This window comes from Moschus berezovskii, chromosome 20, assembly GCF_049115385.1.
Source record: "Moschus berezovskii isolate FMDL1 chromosome 20, NW_MosBer_1.0, whole genome shotgun sequence".
Taxonomy (NCBI): Eukaryota; Metazoa; Chordata; class Mammalia; order Artiodactyla; family Moschidae; genus Moschus; species Moschus berezovskii.
This window is the reverse complement of record NC_142479.1, coordinates 51,150,774-51,164,222: the sequence shown is the minus strand read 5'-3', so window position 1 is coordinate 51,164,222 and position 13,449 is coordinate 51,150,774. Positions and strand designations below refer to the sequence as shown.

The window sequence follows — 13,449 nt, the reverse complement described above, 5'->3', positions numbered from 1 at the left end:
GCCAGATCAAAAAGACAAGTATTGGAGCTTCCCCGGTGGTCCAGTGGTTAGGGCTCCACACTTTCACTGCAGGGGGCACGGGTTTGATCCCTGCTCTGGGAACTAAGATCCCACATGCCACGTGGTATGGTCAAAAAGTTTAAAAAAAGAGAGAGAGACAACACTGCTTTAAAAAAGAAAGATAAATATTGTATGATTCTGCTTATATGAGATACCTAGATTCACAGAGACAGGAAATAGAATGGTGGCTACCAAGGGCTGGGGAAAAGGGGAATGTAAGTTATCCTTTAGTGGGTACAGAGTTTCAGTTTGGGAAGATGAAAAGGTTCTGGAGGTTTGTGGTGGTGACAGTTGCACAGCGATGTGGATGGACTTGATACCACTAAACCGTACACTTAAAAATAATCAATTTTGAGCTGCCTATATTTTAGCACACACCAAGAAAATGGCAAACTCAGAATTCAAATTTAAAATATATTATTGAAAGAAAATAGAAAAATGAACGGGTCCTCCAGTGGGGCCCAGGAGCAGGCCCGGCCCACAGTGGATGCCCAGGACAGCTGGGCACCTCCTGCGGGAGAATCTTTCCCTCCCATCCCTTTCCATCGTGTCCTCTCAGAACCCCCACTGTCAGCTCTGGGGCCCTAGTAGTGCCCATGCAGGGGGAGTTCTCAGGCCCAGGGGAGTCTGAACCTCACACACGGCAGATCCTTGGTGTTGATAAGGACCTACCATATATCAGGCTTCACTGGTGGCTCAGACGGTAAAGAATCTACCTGCAATGTGGGGGAGCCAGTTTCGATCCCTGGGCTGGGAAGATCCGCTGGAGAAGGAAATCGCAACCCACTCCTGTATTCTTGCCTAGAGAATTCCATGGACAGAGGAGCCTGGCGGGCTATAGTCCATAGCGTCGCAAAGAGTCGTACACGACTAAGCGACTAGCACTTTCACTTACCATCTATCGGAGGCCAGACAGACGGATGCAGTGCCTTGAAATGCCACATTTCAAGGTGCCAAGACCTTGGAAGAGCTTCTCTAGCAAAGTCAGGCTCCTGATCCCGAGTTCCGACCCTCTCCTCAACACACACGTCTTTCCCAAGCCTATGTACATGTGTTTACACACCACTTGTAACATGTACACACACTCCAGGGTGTGTACAAAGAGACAGATCCCTGTTCTCCCATGCTCTCTCAGGCACACACTCCAAGAAAACCACGCCTGCACGCTGAAGGATGCAGCCTTGGCAGAGACGCCGGCAGGTCCCGCATGCGGCAGAGCCCCCTGCTGGCCCAGGTCTGGCACACTTATCTCCTTCACAGCCCAGAGTGGGCAGGGTGCCCTCATTCCCTCCACTCCCCGTCCCCGCTGCACTGCCCAGGCCCCTAACCAGGCCCCCGGGTCAGACTCCCCGCCTGGTTCAGAGGAGCAGAAGGACAGAACGACTGTGGGCCCTTAGGAAGGGTCTCACTCTGGTTGGTCAAGGAGACATGGAGAACAGCCAGAGCCCTTTCTCAGGCTAGACCGTGTGAGGGGCAGCCATTCCTCAGAGCCAGAGGATGCCTGCGATGACTCTTCCCCAAAGTCATCATAGCCGTCCTTTGACTCCACGCTGAAAAGCTCATTTCAGAGGAGACTGGGGGGGAACCCTGAGCGTGGCTCTTCCTGTGGTCTCCTACGCCTCTCTCCAGAAGTTCTTCCTGTTGTCTGACCACCTGGGCAGAGACAACAGGTGCACCCACTGCTTTCTTTCAGGGGAGCACTCAGTCCAAGTCAAGCTGAGACCACATCCCCTCCCAGGGCAGGTCTCAGCAGATTCTGAAAGTCTACCCAAGGGCACATGGGGCTCCCTACAGGGAGAGGTTCTCAGCTCCACCCCTGAAACCACCCACCCCCTCAGCCCAGGCCCTGCTCAACCTGCCCAGGTCATCCTACGCCCAGTGCCCAGCACCCAGCGTAAGAGCTGAACCTCTCCCTAATCCAGCCTGTGTTGCCCCCGAGGCAGCTGGAAGGGTGGAGGGGACGGTGGCTCTGCAGGGACAAACAACCTCTCCTGGCTTCTGCCCAGGAGGGAGCCGGGATGGTTTCTGGGCTGGGCTCTGTGGTCTGAAGAGGACAGACAGCATGGCTTTCGGCCCCAGATCCTCCCCCTCACCAGGTGCTGGGCTCTGCATTTGGGGACACTGTGACAGCCGCAGCAGTAATTAATATTTCTGAGCCCTTGCTATAAGCCAGGCACGCTTCACGTGCATTACATCATTTAACAGCAGAGCAGCTTCTTAGGATAAGTGAGACACACACCCACACACCACCTTGGCCTCTTGTGCCCCTCACCCAGTCTGGTGCTGAGCTAAACCATAGGGCACCTGAGGGCGTAGGATAGAAGGCTGGTGAGAATGAGACTTCTGGCCCAGCCTTGAGAAAGCTGACCTGGAGAAAGAGTCACACTTGCCAACGATTTTGACTCTAGTCCTTTCCTGGCTGTGTCCTCGAGTTCACACAGATTTCCTTATTTCTTCAGTTACAAAACAAAGGTAGGTATAGCAGTCTGACAAAGCTGCTGGGAAAGCATCCTGGGAACCAATAAGTGGGAGGGGTTATAGCCCCGGCCCCACATCCCACCATCTGAGAGTGGACTCTTGTTTCCCAAACGTCTCCTGAGTCCACCCACTTCACCATGTCTACCACTCTACTCAAGTCTCCGTCACTCCTCTGGCCCCTGACAGTCCGGATGCATTGCTTTAACATGAGGACCACCAGGCCCTGTGCAATGAGCCTCTGGGTTCCATGCCCACCACACCCCCTTCCTCTGTGCTCCTGTTACCCTGGCCTCCTTCCAGTTCCTTTGAAGACTAGGCACCCTTCCAGCCTCAGGCCCTTTGCACATGCTGTTTCTGGAATGCTGTTCCCTCTTCCCCAACTCCCTCCCTGCCTCATCAACCCACACCCTAATTAGTTCCAACCCACTCTGCAGTTCTCAGCAAAAGAGTCACTCCCCAGAGACACCTCCTCTGGCCCCCGGACCAGGTCAGATCTCACAGGACTCTCGAGATGGTGTCTATATATTTATGAGGTTATTTTGACCAACAGCTCACCCTGGGGCTGCAGGTTCTGGAAGGCTGGGACCATGTCAGCTCCTGGCCGAGCGTGGATGCTCAGCACACTTGTTTCTGAATGTTCAGGAATAAGTGAGCTTCTCCTCAGAGAGGGTGGATGGTTGGCCAATCCCCATTCCCAGGAAAGGTCTGTCTGGAGCAGAGGCTGCTTCAGATCTTTGTCCATCTTCTTGTACTCCCCCCTCCCGCCCAGCTCCTTCTTCTGTAGGAACCAGATCCAGAAAGTGGGGGTGCGGGAAGAAGAGTCAGGGGTGGGGAGAAAAGGGAAGATGCTTCGTCTCTTTTGCAGCGTCCACTGTCCCCTTACCCCAGCTGGCCAAGCCCTTGTCCACTCAGCGCTGGCCCACCACACCCACAGCTCCCGCTCCCTGGAATTTTAACATTTGTCTTTCCCTCCCCCACCTTCCTTTAACTTCTCCCTTATCCTCCAGGTCTCAGCTTGACTGTTTCTGAAAAGCTTCCCAGACTGCAAGCTAAGGGACTTGCCAGGGAGCCGTGGCTAGCAGCAGCTCAGATTCAAGCCCAGGTCTGTCTGCCGGCAGAGTCCAGGCTCTCAGCCACCTCATCACACGCCTCGTTACTACGTTTCTCCTTTGAGGCCCGGCTGACAGACACGCCCCCCTCTAGGCCTCAGTTTCCTCCCGAGGGTTCGGCCTCCACCAGACTTCAGGAAAACAGGCAGAGACGGAAAGTGGTGGAGGAGACACAGGGAGAAGTTCGAGGGGAGAAAACAAGAGTGGAGGGAAGGAGCACAGAGGGTGGCAACCTCGGACCAGCCAGACGTGAATAACTCCAAGTATGCGAACTACGCCAGCCCCTGAGCTATGAATAGGGCGGTCAGGCTGGCCGCCCAGGACGGCCCTTCACGCCCGCAGAACCCCGAGCCCAGCCCTAAACAAGGTCCCGAAATGGGGCGGAGGCCAAGGAGTCACGCTTGGGAGCGGAGGCTGAGTGGCAGGATCGAAGAGGTGTGGTCATGCAAATGAAATGCAAATAGAGAGCAGTTGGCTTATCTGATTGGTGGGCCTCTGCCCTTCCGGAAGCGTGCTCCGAATGGGCTCTAGCATCGCGCTGGGCCCCTGCTCACACTTGTTTTTGCCCCGGCAGTCGCGGTTCCCCAGTGGTCCTTCCAGTCACCCCTTGGATGAGTCGCAGTGATATGTGCAACCTCTCAACCTGTTCTGTCGAGGCCCTGGTAAGGCTCTGAGGTTGAGATACCATTCCCTGCCCACCTCAGGGCCAGGTCAGCCTCTCCTCCTTGGAGCTTGTATGTCTGACAGCTGGGCTTTCGGAAAATTAGAGCAGCCCATCCCTGCCTCGCCTTTTCTCATCAATAACCAAAGTGGGGGGCACACTGGGCCAGGAACAGGAGGCTTAGTCCCCAGCCCAATGCAACCCCTTGTGTGCCCCCAAAAGATTCAGTCAACTTCAGAGCCTGGCTCCTCTTTCTTTCTTTCTGGCATGATTGACTAGGTGTCCCCAAGGGCGAGGAGTCCAAGAGACCTAATATCAGGTCCCAGCTGTGTGACCCCAGTCAAGTCTCTTCCCTCTCCAAGCCTCAGCTGTGAATGAGGTCCCTGAGAGGGCTCAGCGTGGAGTGCCTGGCACATAGGAGTTTTTTGATAAATCTTAGTTCAGTAGTCCACAAAGGATTTTTTTAAATTAATAAAACAGTTCCTGATTTTATGAAGAGACAGACATGAGAGAAAATTTAAAGGCTGCAGAGCATAGTGTTTAAACATTCCTAAAGGAGATTCGGAAGAATCTGGCTTTGAATCCCAACCCGTTTCTTGGTCACACTTCCTAGCTGTGTGTCCTTGGACTAGTTACTAACCTCTCTGAGCTTCTGTTTCTGTATTTATAAAATAGAGATACTCTATTCCCCATGAGGCTGTTGTACACATTAAAGAGATAATGTGTATAAAGTGCTCAGTACAGCAGTGCCTGACACTGAAATGTTCAATAAGTGTCAGTTGCAACCAATACTCCTATTGTTATTATTATACGGTTTTCACAAGGCAGTGTGAAGTACTATGGTAACTTTCAGTTCATCAGTCAACAATATTCATTCAATTTCACCAGGTCTAGAAGCTGGAGATAGCCAAGTAGTGAACAAGACAAAGTCCCTACCCTCATGGGGCTTAAAGTCTAGTGGCCAGAGGAGGAAATCCCTTATATTTGAGGAATTGGTGGCTGATACGTGTGTGTGTGTGTGTGTGTCAGATTTACAGAGAAGGATATTTGAACTGGACGTGTGTGTGTGTGTGTGTGTGTGAGATTTACAGAGAAGGATATTTGAACTGGACGTGTGTGTGTGTGTGTGTGTGTCAGATTTACAGAGAAGGATATTTGAACTGGACGTGTGTGTGTGTGTGTGTGTGTGTGTGTGTGGCAGATTTACAGAGAAGGATATTTGAACTGGACATTGAGGATAAACAGGAGTTTGAAATGGAGAAGGCAAGGCAGTTCTATCAGACAAGGGGAAGAGATGGTATGGCATGTTTCTGGGAAGGGGAAGAGGGTGACACATCCCACTCCCATCCTGTCCTCTCCATCTCCAATTCCACATTCAGCCCTCATCCACTCTCACCTGGTCTGCTGCCTCCATTTCCTGCACCTTTCCAGGGCTCCACAGTATCTATGGGAGCAAGTCAAGTTCCACAGTTCGGCATGAAGGATCCGCCATGAGATGGAGAAGAGGGCCAGTATCTGGCCCTCATTGGCCTTGACAGTCTCAATCTTGCACTCACCCATAAGAGGCCAGGCTGTTTGATACCTCCTTGCCTTTGCTCATGCTGGGTCCTTCTGGCTAGAATGCCCTTCTCTCCCTTCTTCACTACCCCACTTGTCCCAGCAGGCATTTTCAAGCCTTGGCAAGCCTCACCTCCTTGGGGAAGCTTTCTTCCCTTCAGAGCTGGAACATCTTTAGCAGGGCAGGGACTCAGCCCATGTTTATTGATGGATCCCTGGGGTCCTCCATACCACTCATGAGCAATCCCAGACACAGGAGGAACCCCTGTGCATGCAGGGTCACAGAGAAGCAAGACAAAATCATGCTGCCTGCATCCACCACCTTTCCTTCATTATACCAGCCCCTACCTGGACTTCAAGGCTCAGCTGGGGCAAGGAGAAGTGGCCACCTTTCTAGGATGGGGACTGTGCTCCCAGGCTCTTTCTTGTCTGGGACAGTAGCCATGACACATGATAGCCTTAGTTAGAATTCAGAAAGACCCAGATTTAAATTTGGATGCTGGATGACCTTTGGTGGAGTAATTTAGCCTCTCAGGGTCTTGGTTCTTGTTATTTGTAAATGTACAACCACTTCATGACAGTCCTTGAAAATTGATCAAAAGAGGTTTCACCAAAGAATTCTCAACAATAGATTTGGAAAGAGGAGATGAGAGAAAAGAGATTAATCATATCACCAACTGGCTTTTAACCAATCCCTATAGAAATTCTACCCAGTGGCACTATTTCCATCTTTCAACTCCCATCATCACTTTTGTGACCACATTTACACTGAAATGATGTCACGGTGAAGACACCATTTGTATCTTCTGTAGGTCTGTCTCTCTGGTTAGATCTGGCCAATTTTCATGGTAATATTTTTTGGGGGTGGCAAGGGGTGTCTGCACTGATGGATAGTATACATGCACATCTCAGAACCCCTTATAAAACCTTAGTGGAGCTTTTGCTGGTGGGGAAGCAGACAAGGAACCCCTTGAGGGCAGGGCTGTTTCATATTCATCCACAGAGAGAGCCTGGAACACCGACAGTGCACAGGAAACGGCACCAAATGAACCAAGTCCGGTCTGGTCTGCATTAAGATCTCGCCACTGCCTGATTTTCCCAGGCACTGAGCCTCCAGTTCTTGGCATCAGGTCCTTCTCCTGCCCCAGGCTGAAATTAGGGAGAGGGACACTCTCATGCAAGCCAGGCCTGGGAATGTCCTCAGCACCCTGGGCCACACCCAGTCTCAGAGAATGCTTTCCCTAGCACTGTGGGGATCTAAGCACCTGAAAGCCATTGGAGGAGGAAAAGGTCCCAGTGGGACAGGGAGGGGGACCCGTTTCTCATCCCACCAGCAATCCTGGCCTTGCTGTGTGACCCCCACTGCCTGACTCTCACTCTCCCCTCTTGGAGACATGCCTCCCCTCCCGGGCTGTGTGTCCAACCTCAGCTGCCCCCTTATCCCCTCACCCCCACTAGGTGCTGCAGGGTGGAGGGGGGCACAGTGCCAAGGCTTCATTAGAGCTAATGAGGGCTCAGCCCTTCAGATGCCAGTGCAAGATACAGGAAAGTACCAGAACCACCCGCAGCCCCCCATCACGGCCTGGTGCTCAGCTCCCTTCTCCCTTTCTCCTGGGGAGGAACCAGGGGCCACACCATCAGAAGAGGAAAGGGAGATTTGGAAGTGTCTTCCCAAGTACAGAGAGTGCCGTGGTGCCAGGGGAAGATGGGGATGAGGGGCCTGAACCAGAGAAGAACCTCAGGGTGGGGGAGGGGCCTCACCTGGGCTCCGAAGGCTCCACAGTCGACGCTCAGTCCAAAACAACCCACCAGCAGACACTCGCCCCTTCCTTTCCTCCCTTTCACGGAACACAGCAGGTCAGAGCTGGGGAGACCATGGGCTCTTGTCCACTCCCCTCGGGTCAGAACTGAGCAGCCTGAACCTGCTTTTCACCTGGTGTCCAGCTTCCCTCTTCCTCCCCCTTTTGCCTGTCCCTTCCCCTCTGCTTCTAGCCCCTCGGCCTTGGACTTTCTCTAGGCCCAGAGGTGGGGGAAGCCTCTAATATCCATCCAGCTAAAACTTACAAAGATGTTCCCTCTCTGGGGAGGTGGCTCTCCCTGGCCCCTCACTCTCTTTCAGAGAATGATGGAAACTCTGCGGTGGCGTGTAGGGGTCTGCATTGCAGCCTCCCCTTCCAGCCTTTCGGGGGCTCTCAGACACAGCCTCTAAGTCCTGCATCTACACCCAATTCTCTCCAGGGAGCTTTCACACACTTTGAGGAAATTAAAAAGGAAGAAGCTGTAGATTTAGGAGCCCACAGTCAGACAGAAATCAAGTTAGGGATTGTTGGAAACCAGGCCAAAACGAACTCTGTCCTTCCCTAATTAACCCCCACTTGGCGACCAAGACCCTGGAGCGGCTGTCCTTCCACATGGCTCCCACATGTCCCCCCAGTCTGGCCACATTCCTCCGGCCCACACACCTCCCACCAGCTCTCCTGCCTGAAGGGGCCGGTGGCGCCGGGTCTGTTTCCATCCTTGGCTGTGGGTCTGTCATCCCCGTGCTCCGCCCCAGTTCTCTCCTCCCAGGGATTCAGGCTGAGCTTTGAAAGGGTCACTTCAAAGAGGACCTGCTTGCCGAGGGCCCAGCCAGACCCAGGGCTGGCTGCTGGGCCAGATTCCTGGTGGCCGGGGACAAAGGCCCCACTGTTCCCCCGACCCCCGGACGCCCCCAAATGCACTGGGCATGAGAAGGCTTTCTTTCCCCAGTTCTGTTCCTTACAGGCCCCGGCTGTTTGCCACAGGGAGTAGTCCTGATCCCTCGTCCAGCTAAGTCTCGAGGGTGGGGAGGTCAGCGAACTACCCGTTTCCCACCCCCACCATACACCCAATGCCTTTGGGCAGCCAGGATGTGGAGGCAGCTTTGGGCTGACTGCAGAGCCCGTGGTCCAGATACCTCACTGCTCCTCAGTCACCAAGCCCTTCCCAGGCCGCTTCTCACACCCATCAGAACCATACTCATCCTCCCAGGCCTCCTCCAGGCAGCCTTTCAGGACTCCCTTTCCTCAGAGGTGCCTCACAGCCCAAGCTACAGCAGCCAACCTCTCACTCTTCTCCCCATTTCCTGACAGCAGGGACCACATCTCACCTGCTCCTCTAATTTCTTACCACACAGTGCTGATCCCGAAGCAGGGTCCTTAGGTTTTTCTGTGTCGACTCCTCACCCAATGCCTGAATTCTCTCTAGTCCAACCTGTGCTTGCTTACCTCCATTGGTGGGGGCCTCATTACCTCCAAGGACAGCTCTTCAGATTACTCCAACCATAAAGGGTTCTCTTTATTGAGCCCAAAGTGTGTCATCCTCATTTCTATCCACTGATTATTGTTTGTTTAATAATAGTTTCAGTTAATAGTTGCAATTATCAAATGTCAGCCACTAGGTAAAGTATTACCTCATTTAATCCTTTCAACAATTTTGAGGGATTATTTCAGGGATAAGAAAATGGAAACTAAAAACAAGTAAGTGAGTTGGCCAAGGTCATACAGTTAATAAGGGGTAAAGCTGAAATTTGAACCCCTCAGGCTGAAGGCAAGGCCAGACACCCAATGTGCCTCCCAGTGCACAGAGGCCACGCCAGACCTGGGGCTCTCACCTCCCGCATGGCCTGACTATATTAGAAGGCAGACCACACTCCCCACACTTCTTTTTTCTTAGTTAGCACCCACCAGCCTTTGTCAGCAGATGAAGTGTGGCCTGCAGATAGTGACAGTTTGATGCTAATTCAAAGCAGTCCGTGGGGAACAGAGGGAGTCAAAAGAGAAGAAGATACCTGCCTAGGGGTACACAGCCTGGAGGAAGCTGGAGGAGGTGGCCTTGGGCTTCAGGGTTACAACTCAAGGTGACTGGAAACCCAACACCCCTTCCCGTGAGAGATGGAGAATTGGTAGTTGTGCCAGGCCCTGTCCCAAACCTTCTACTCCATCCACTCTCCAACTTGAAAGGGAAGGAATCTTCCACCAAGATGGCACATTGGGCTGAACATCTCAGGGCCAGAGAGATGAAAAGGGAACAGACATCTTTAATCCAACCTGTAGTCTTTTTCCCACCTGCTCATTGCTCAGCACCACTCCCTTAGATCTCTGGGGAAGGAAGGGACGGAGTGAGAGCAAGAGAGAAGTCAGAAAGCTGGGGGCCCCCAATGGCCTTCGAGGGCAGGTGTGATAGGGCGTGGGTGAGCTTTTTTTTTTTGGCCATGCCACACGACTTGCAGGATCTTAGCTCCCGTCCAGGGTCAGGGGTGCAGGCTCCTAACCACTGGACCGCCAGGTAAGTCCCCAGAGTGAGCTTTCCTTTCCTCTCTAGGTTTGGCTCAGGCAGTCCTGGCACAGGGAATAAGATGATGCACCTCTAGGCTACCTTCCCAAGACTCCAACCCAGTTACTTCCAAAGGATTAGACTACAGGATTCCATGGTTTTTTCCACACAGTCGGTCAGTCAGTCAGTCAACAAACATTCTCAGAGCTCTGGCTGTGTACCAGGCTCTGTGGACACCAAGATTAACACAGCACCTCTGGGGCTGCTGGAATAAGCACAGTCAGCTCCCTGGCTCTGCCACTTACTAGCTGGGTGACCTCAGGAAGCCATATAGTTCTTTGTGTCAGTGTCTTCATGTGTCACATGGGAGGGGGACAACGCACCCCCATGGAAGTGGTGGCCGTGATTATTTTTCTTGCCCTCAAATAACTCCAGTCTGGCAGGGAGACTGATGTGTAGACCAAGCATCCCAATGCTGGGCACAGCTGGCACAGAGCACCCTAGAGGTCCGGGGAGGGGCTGCTCCCCGGCCTGCATTTCACAAACATTTATGGAGGGCTGGCCGCTCTGTGCCAGGCACTGTGCTGGCCACTGGGGACACCGAGATGAACAGGACACATTGTCCACTTGTCCCTGCTCCTCCCTGCCCTCCCTTTTCCCTCCCAGTGTCAGAACCCTGCACTGGAATGGGGCACCCAGGACAGAGCTGTGTGAGGAAAGGCACAGCCCGGGAGCCTGGGAGTCAGAACCCCTGGGTTCCCGTCCACCACTCTGTAGGGTTGTCTGGCCTTGGCCCCTCTCCAGCCTCAGGCTCCCCACTGCTGGACAAGATGGCCCCTCTGGTCCTGACCCACTCTGACAGGTGACAAGCTCCACCCCAACAGAGATTTCAACTGGCCCCAGAGTCCATCCCAGCCTGCTGTCCCACTGAGGCAGTGAGGAGGAGACGCCAGCCTGGTACCGACTGGCACTGCCCTGCTGACAAGCTGGCACAATTTCACATCAAAGAGGGGGGCCTGGATCTAAAGGCGGGTGTTTGAAGGGGGTGGAGGGTGCTAGGGGAAAGGCAGAGCCAGCTCCCACAGGCCCTATTCATGGCTCTCTCTGGGGAGGGAGAGAGAGCAGGATAACTAAAACCAGGCTTTGTCCAAACCCCTGACCAAGCCAATATCTCACCTTTGAACCCCTGCAGCCAACAGAGCACAGCTGGTGCCCCTTTGGAAGGAAAACACCAATGAACCAAGCCACGGACCAAGTGTGGTGGGTTGGCATAGGGTGGGATGGAGGCTGGAGGAGTAAATGAGCCAATTCTCCACCCATCAAACACAGATGGACACCTGAGGCTTGGTCATCCTGAGGCATCTTGTCCCCATTTCTGTCTCAGCTGGAAGACAAGCCACCAAGCTCCAATCCAGCAAGAGATTGACCTTGATCTTGGCCTGTATCCAAGACAGACCCAGATTCAGGGTGAGAGTAACAGCAGACAAGTCAGGTCATGAGACGTAGGGTAGCGGAGTGAGATCATGAACTCGAGCCAGACTGCTGGGTTCCTATCCTGGCTCTGCCACTCATTAGTAATGTGATTTTGGCCAAGCTGTTGGTTCTCTGTGCCTCAGTGTCTTCAACTGAAAAGTGGGAATAATAAAATAATAGTACCCACATCACTGTGGTTTTGTGAGGACTGAAAGAGGTAACATATAAATCCTGGCCCAGAGAAATTGCTATCTATGTCTTAGCTATCAGCTCTACTATTAAAGCAACTCCTCATCCTTACAACACATTTTTTTCAAGCACCAATATATATTCTCATTTGAGTATATTTGCATCTCCCATGAATCTCTCCAGATTTTTACACTGGAATCCAACATCATAGGAATCTACCTAGCCCACTACACCAGAGGAAACTTCCCTGCATGATGCTCCAGGCTAGCCTGGGATGCTACAGCTTATAAACTTCTCCCTAGAAGTTCTCCCAAAGAGCTAACTGCAGTCCTTCATTTGGTAACGTATTCCATTCTCCTCTGTAGACTCTCTTTTAATCTGATACATCACGAAGTCCTTAAGTATCTCTGCAATACAGGATGAAGCAATAAATGCCTCTGCCCACTCCTGCACTCTCTGTTCTGTAACCAGCATTCTCCCTCATCCCCCACTCTAGGTCAAAATGCTGCACCCATGGGGGGCTAGTCAGGCCTCCTGCACCCCTGGCCCATGAGCTCAGACCTGGCCTGAGGCGGGAGCACAGAGGTCCCCATCCAGGCTGCCTAAACACAGGGCCTATTCCCAGGGTCCAGTCTCTTTCTGCTTGAGCTGAGATCCTCAAAGGCCTGCCCCATTCTCCATGGTGTCCCAAAGCCACCTTCCTAATACTACCCCCATCCTCAGAGTTTCATCTTGTGCCATGACTCCCATCAGAAGATCCGGCACTATTGTTGTATAGTCTCAGCCCCTAATATCCACCCTACCTGATCCTAGGGCTTGGCTTTTGAGGCCTTCATATCCAGCATTTAAGGATTTATGTATTGAAACCTAGGGTGGACCCAAACACTTTCTGAGAAAGTAGAAGAGTCTGGGGGCCTTTGGGCTGTGTTTGGAGGTGAGATGACTGGTTATGTAACTGAGATTCAAACTGCATGCCAATGAGTGTATCTCAGTGACAGCAGCCACTCTGAGGAAGGCGGTTGTTGCCCTGACAGAGGGGGAGAACCTCAGGGGATCAAATGCCATCCACCCCCAGACAGGGTGGGGCTAGGGGTGGAGATAGTAGGGGGGGTGGGGATGAAGTAGGTGGTGGAGTGTGTGTGGAGGGGGCGATCCAAGGAACTCAAGGATAATGACCTCCACTTCCATCCCCTGTCCATCCTGAAATTCAAGTTTGTAATTAGGAAACACTTTTGACTGAAAGGTAGAGGGGGAGTCAGGGATAGGGATGAAGATTAAGGGGCAACTGTGCACACATCCAGCTTCTGAGGTACACACCATGCTCAGATTCCAAAGCACCAGACCCCAGCTCAACACTGAGCAGATGGTTGGGGAGGAATAGCCCTAAATCTTCCAGCCACGTTAAAAGAGCAAGAGACCTCCGCCCAGGCCTTGATCCCAACATGGACCCCCCACGGAACTTTTTTCCCCAGGTCCGAAAACCACTAACCTGACAGTGTTCAACTCTTCAGCTTGGAAAGAGGGGGATTGTGTTTTGGGGTGGTGCTCCAACAGAACTGGGCAGTTAGGCTCAGAGGTACGGAGGGGGCTGGCCCCAATGGAGCCCGAAGGCCCCTGCTGGCCCCTCCC

General features: G+C 52.8%; 1 protein-coding gene across 3 annotated transcripts in view; it reads right to left on the bottom strand.

The window, feature by feature from the left end:
- Positions 1-13,449, bottom strand: part of ARHGAP23 (Rho GTPase activating protein 23) — an 81,509-nt gene that overhangs the window by 58,289 nt on the left and 9,771 nt on the right. The gene's annotated exons all lie outside the window — the stretch shown is intronic.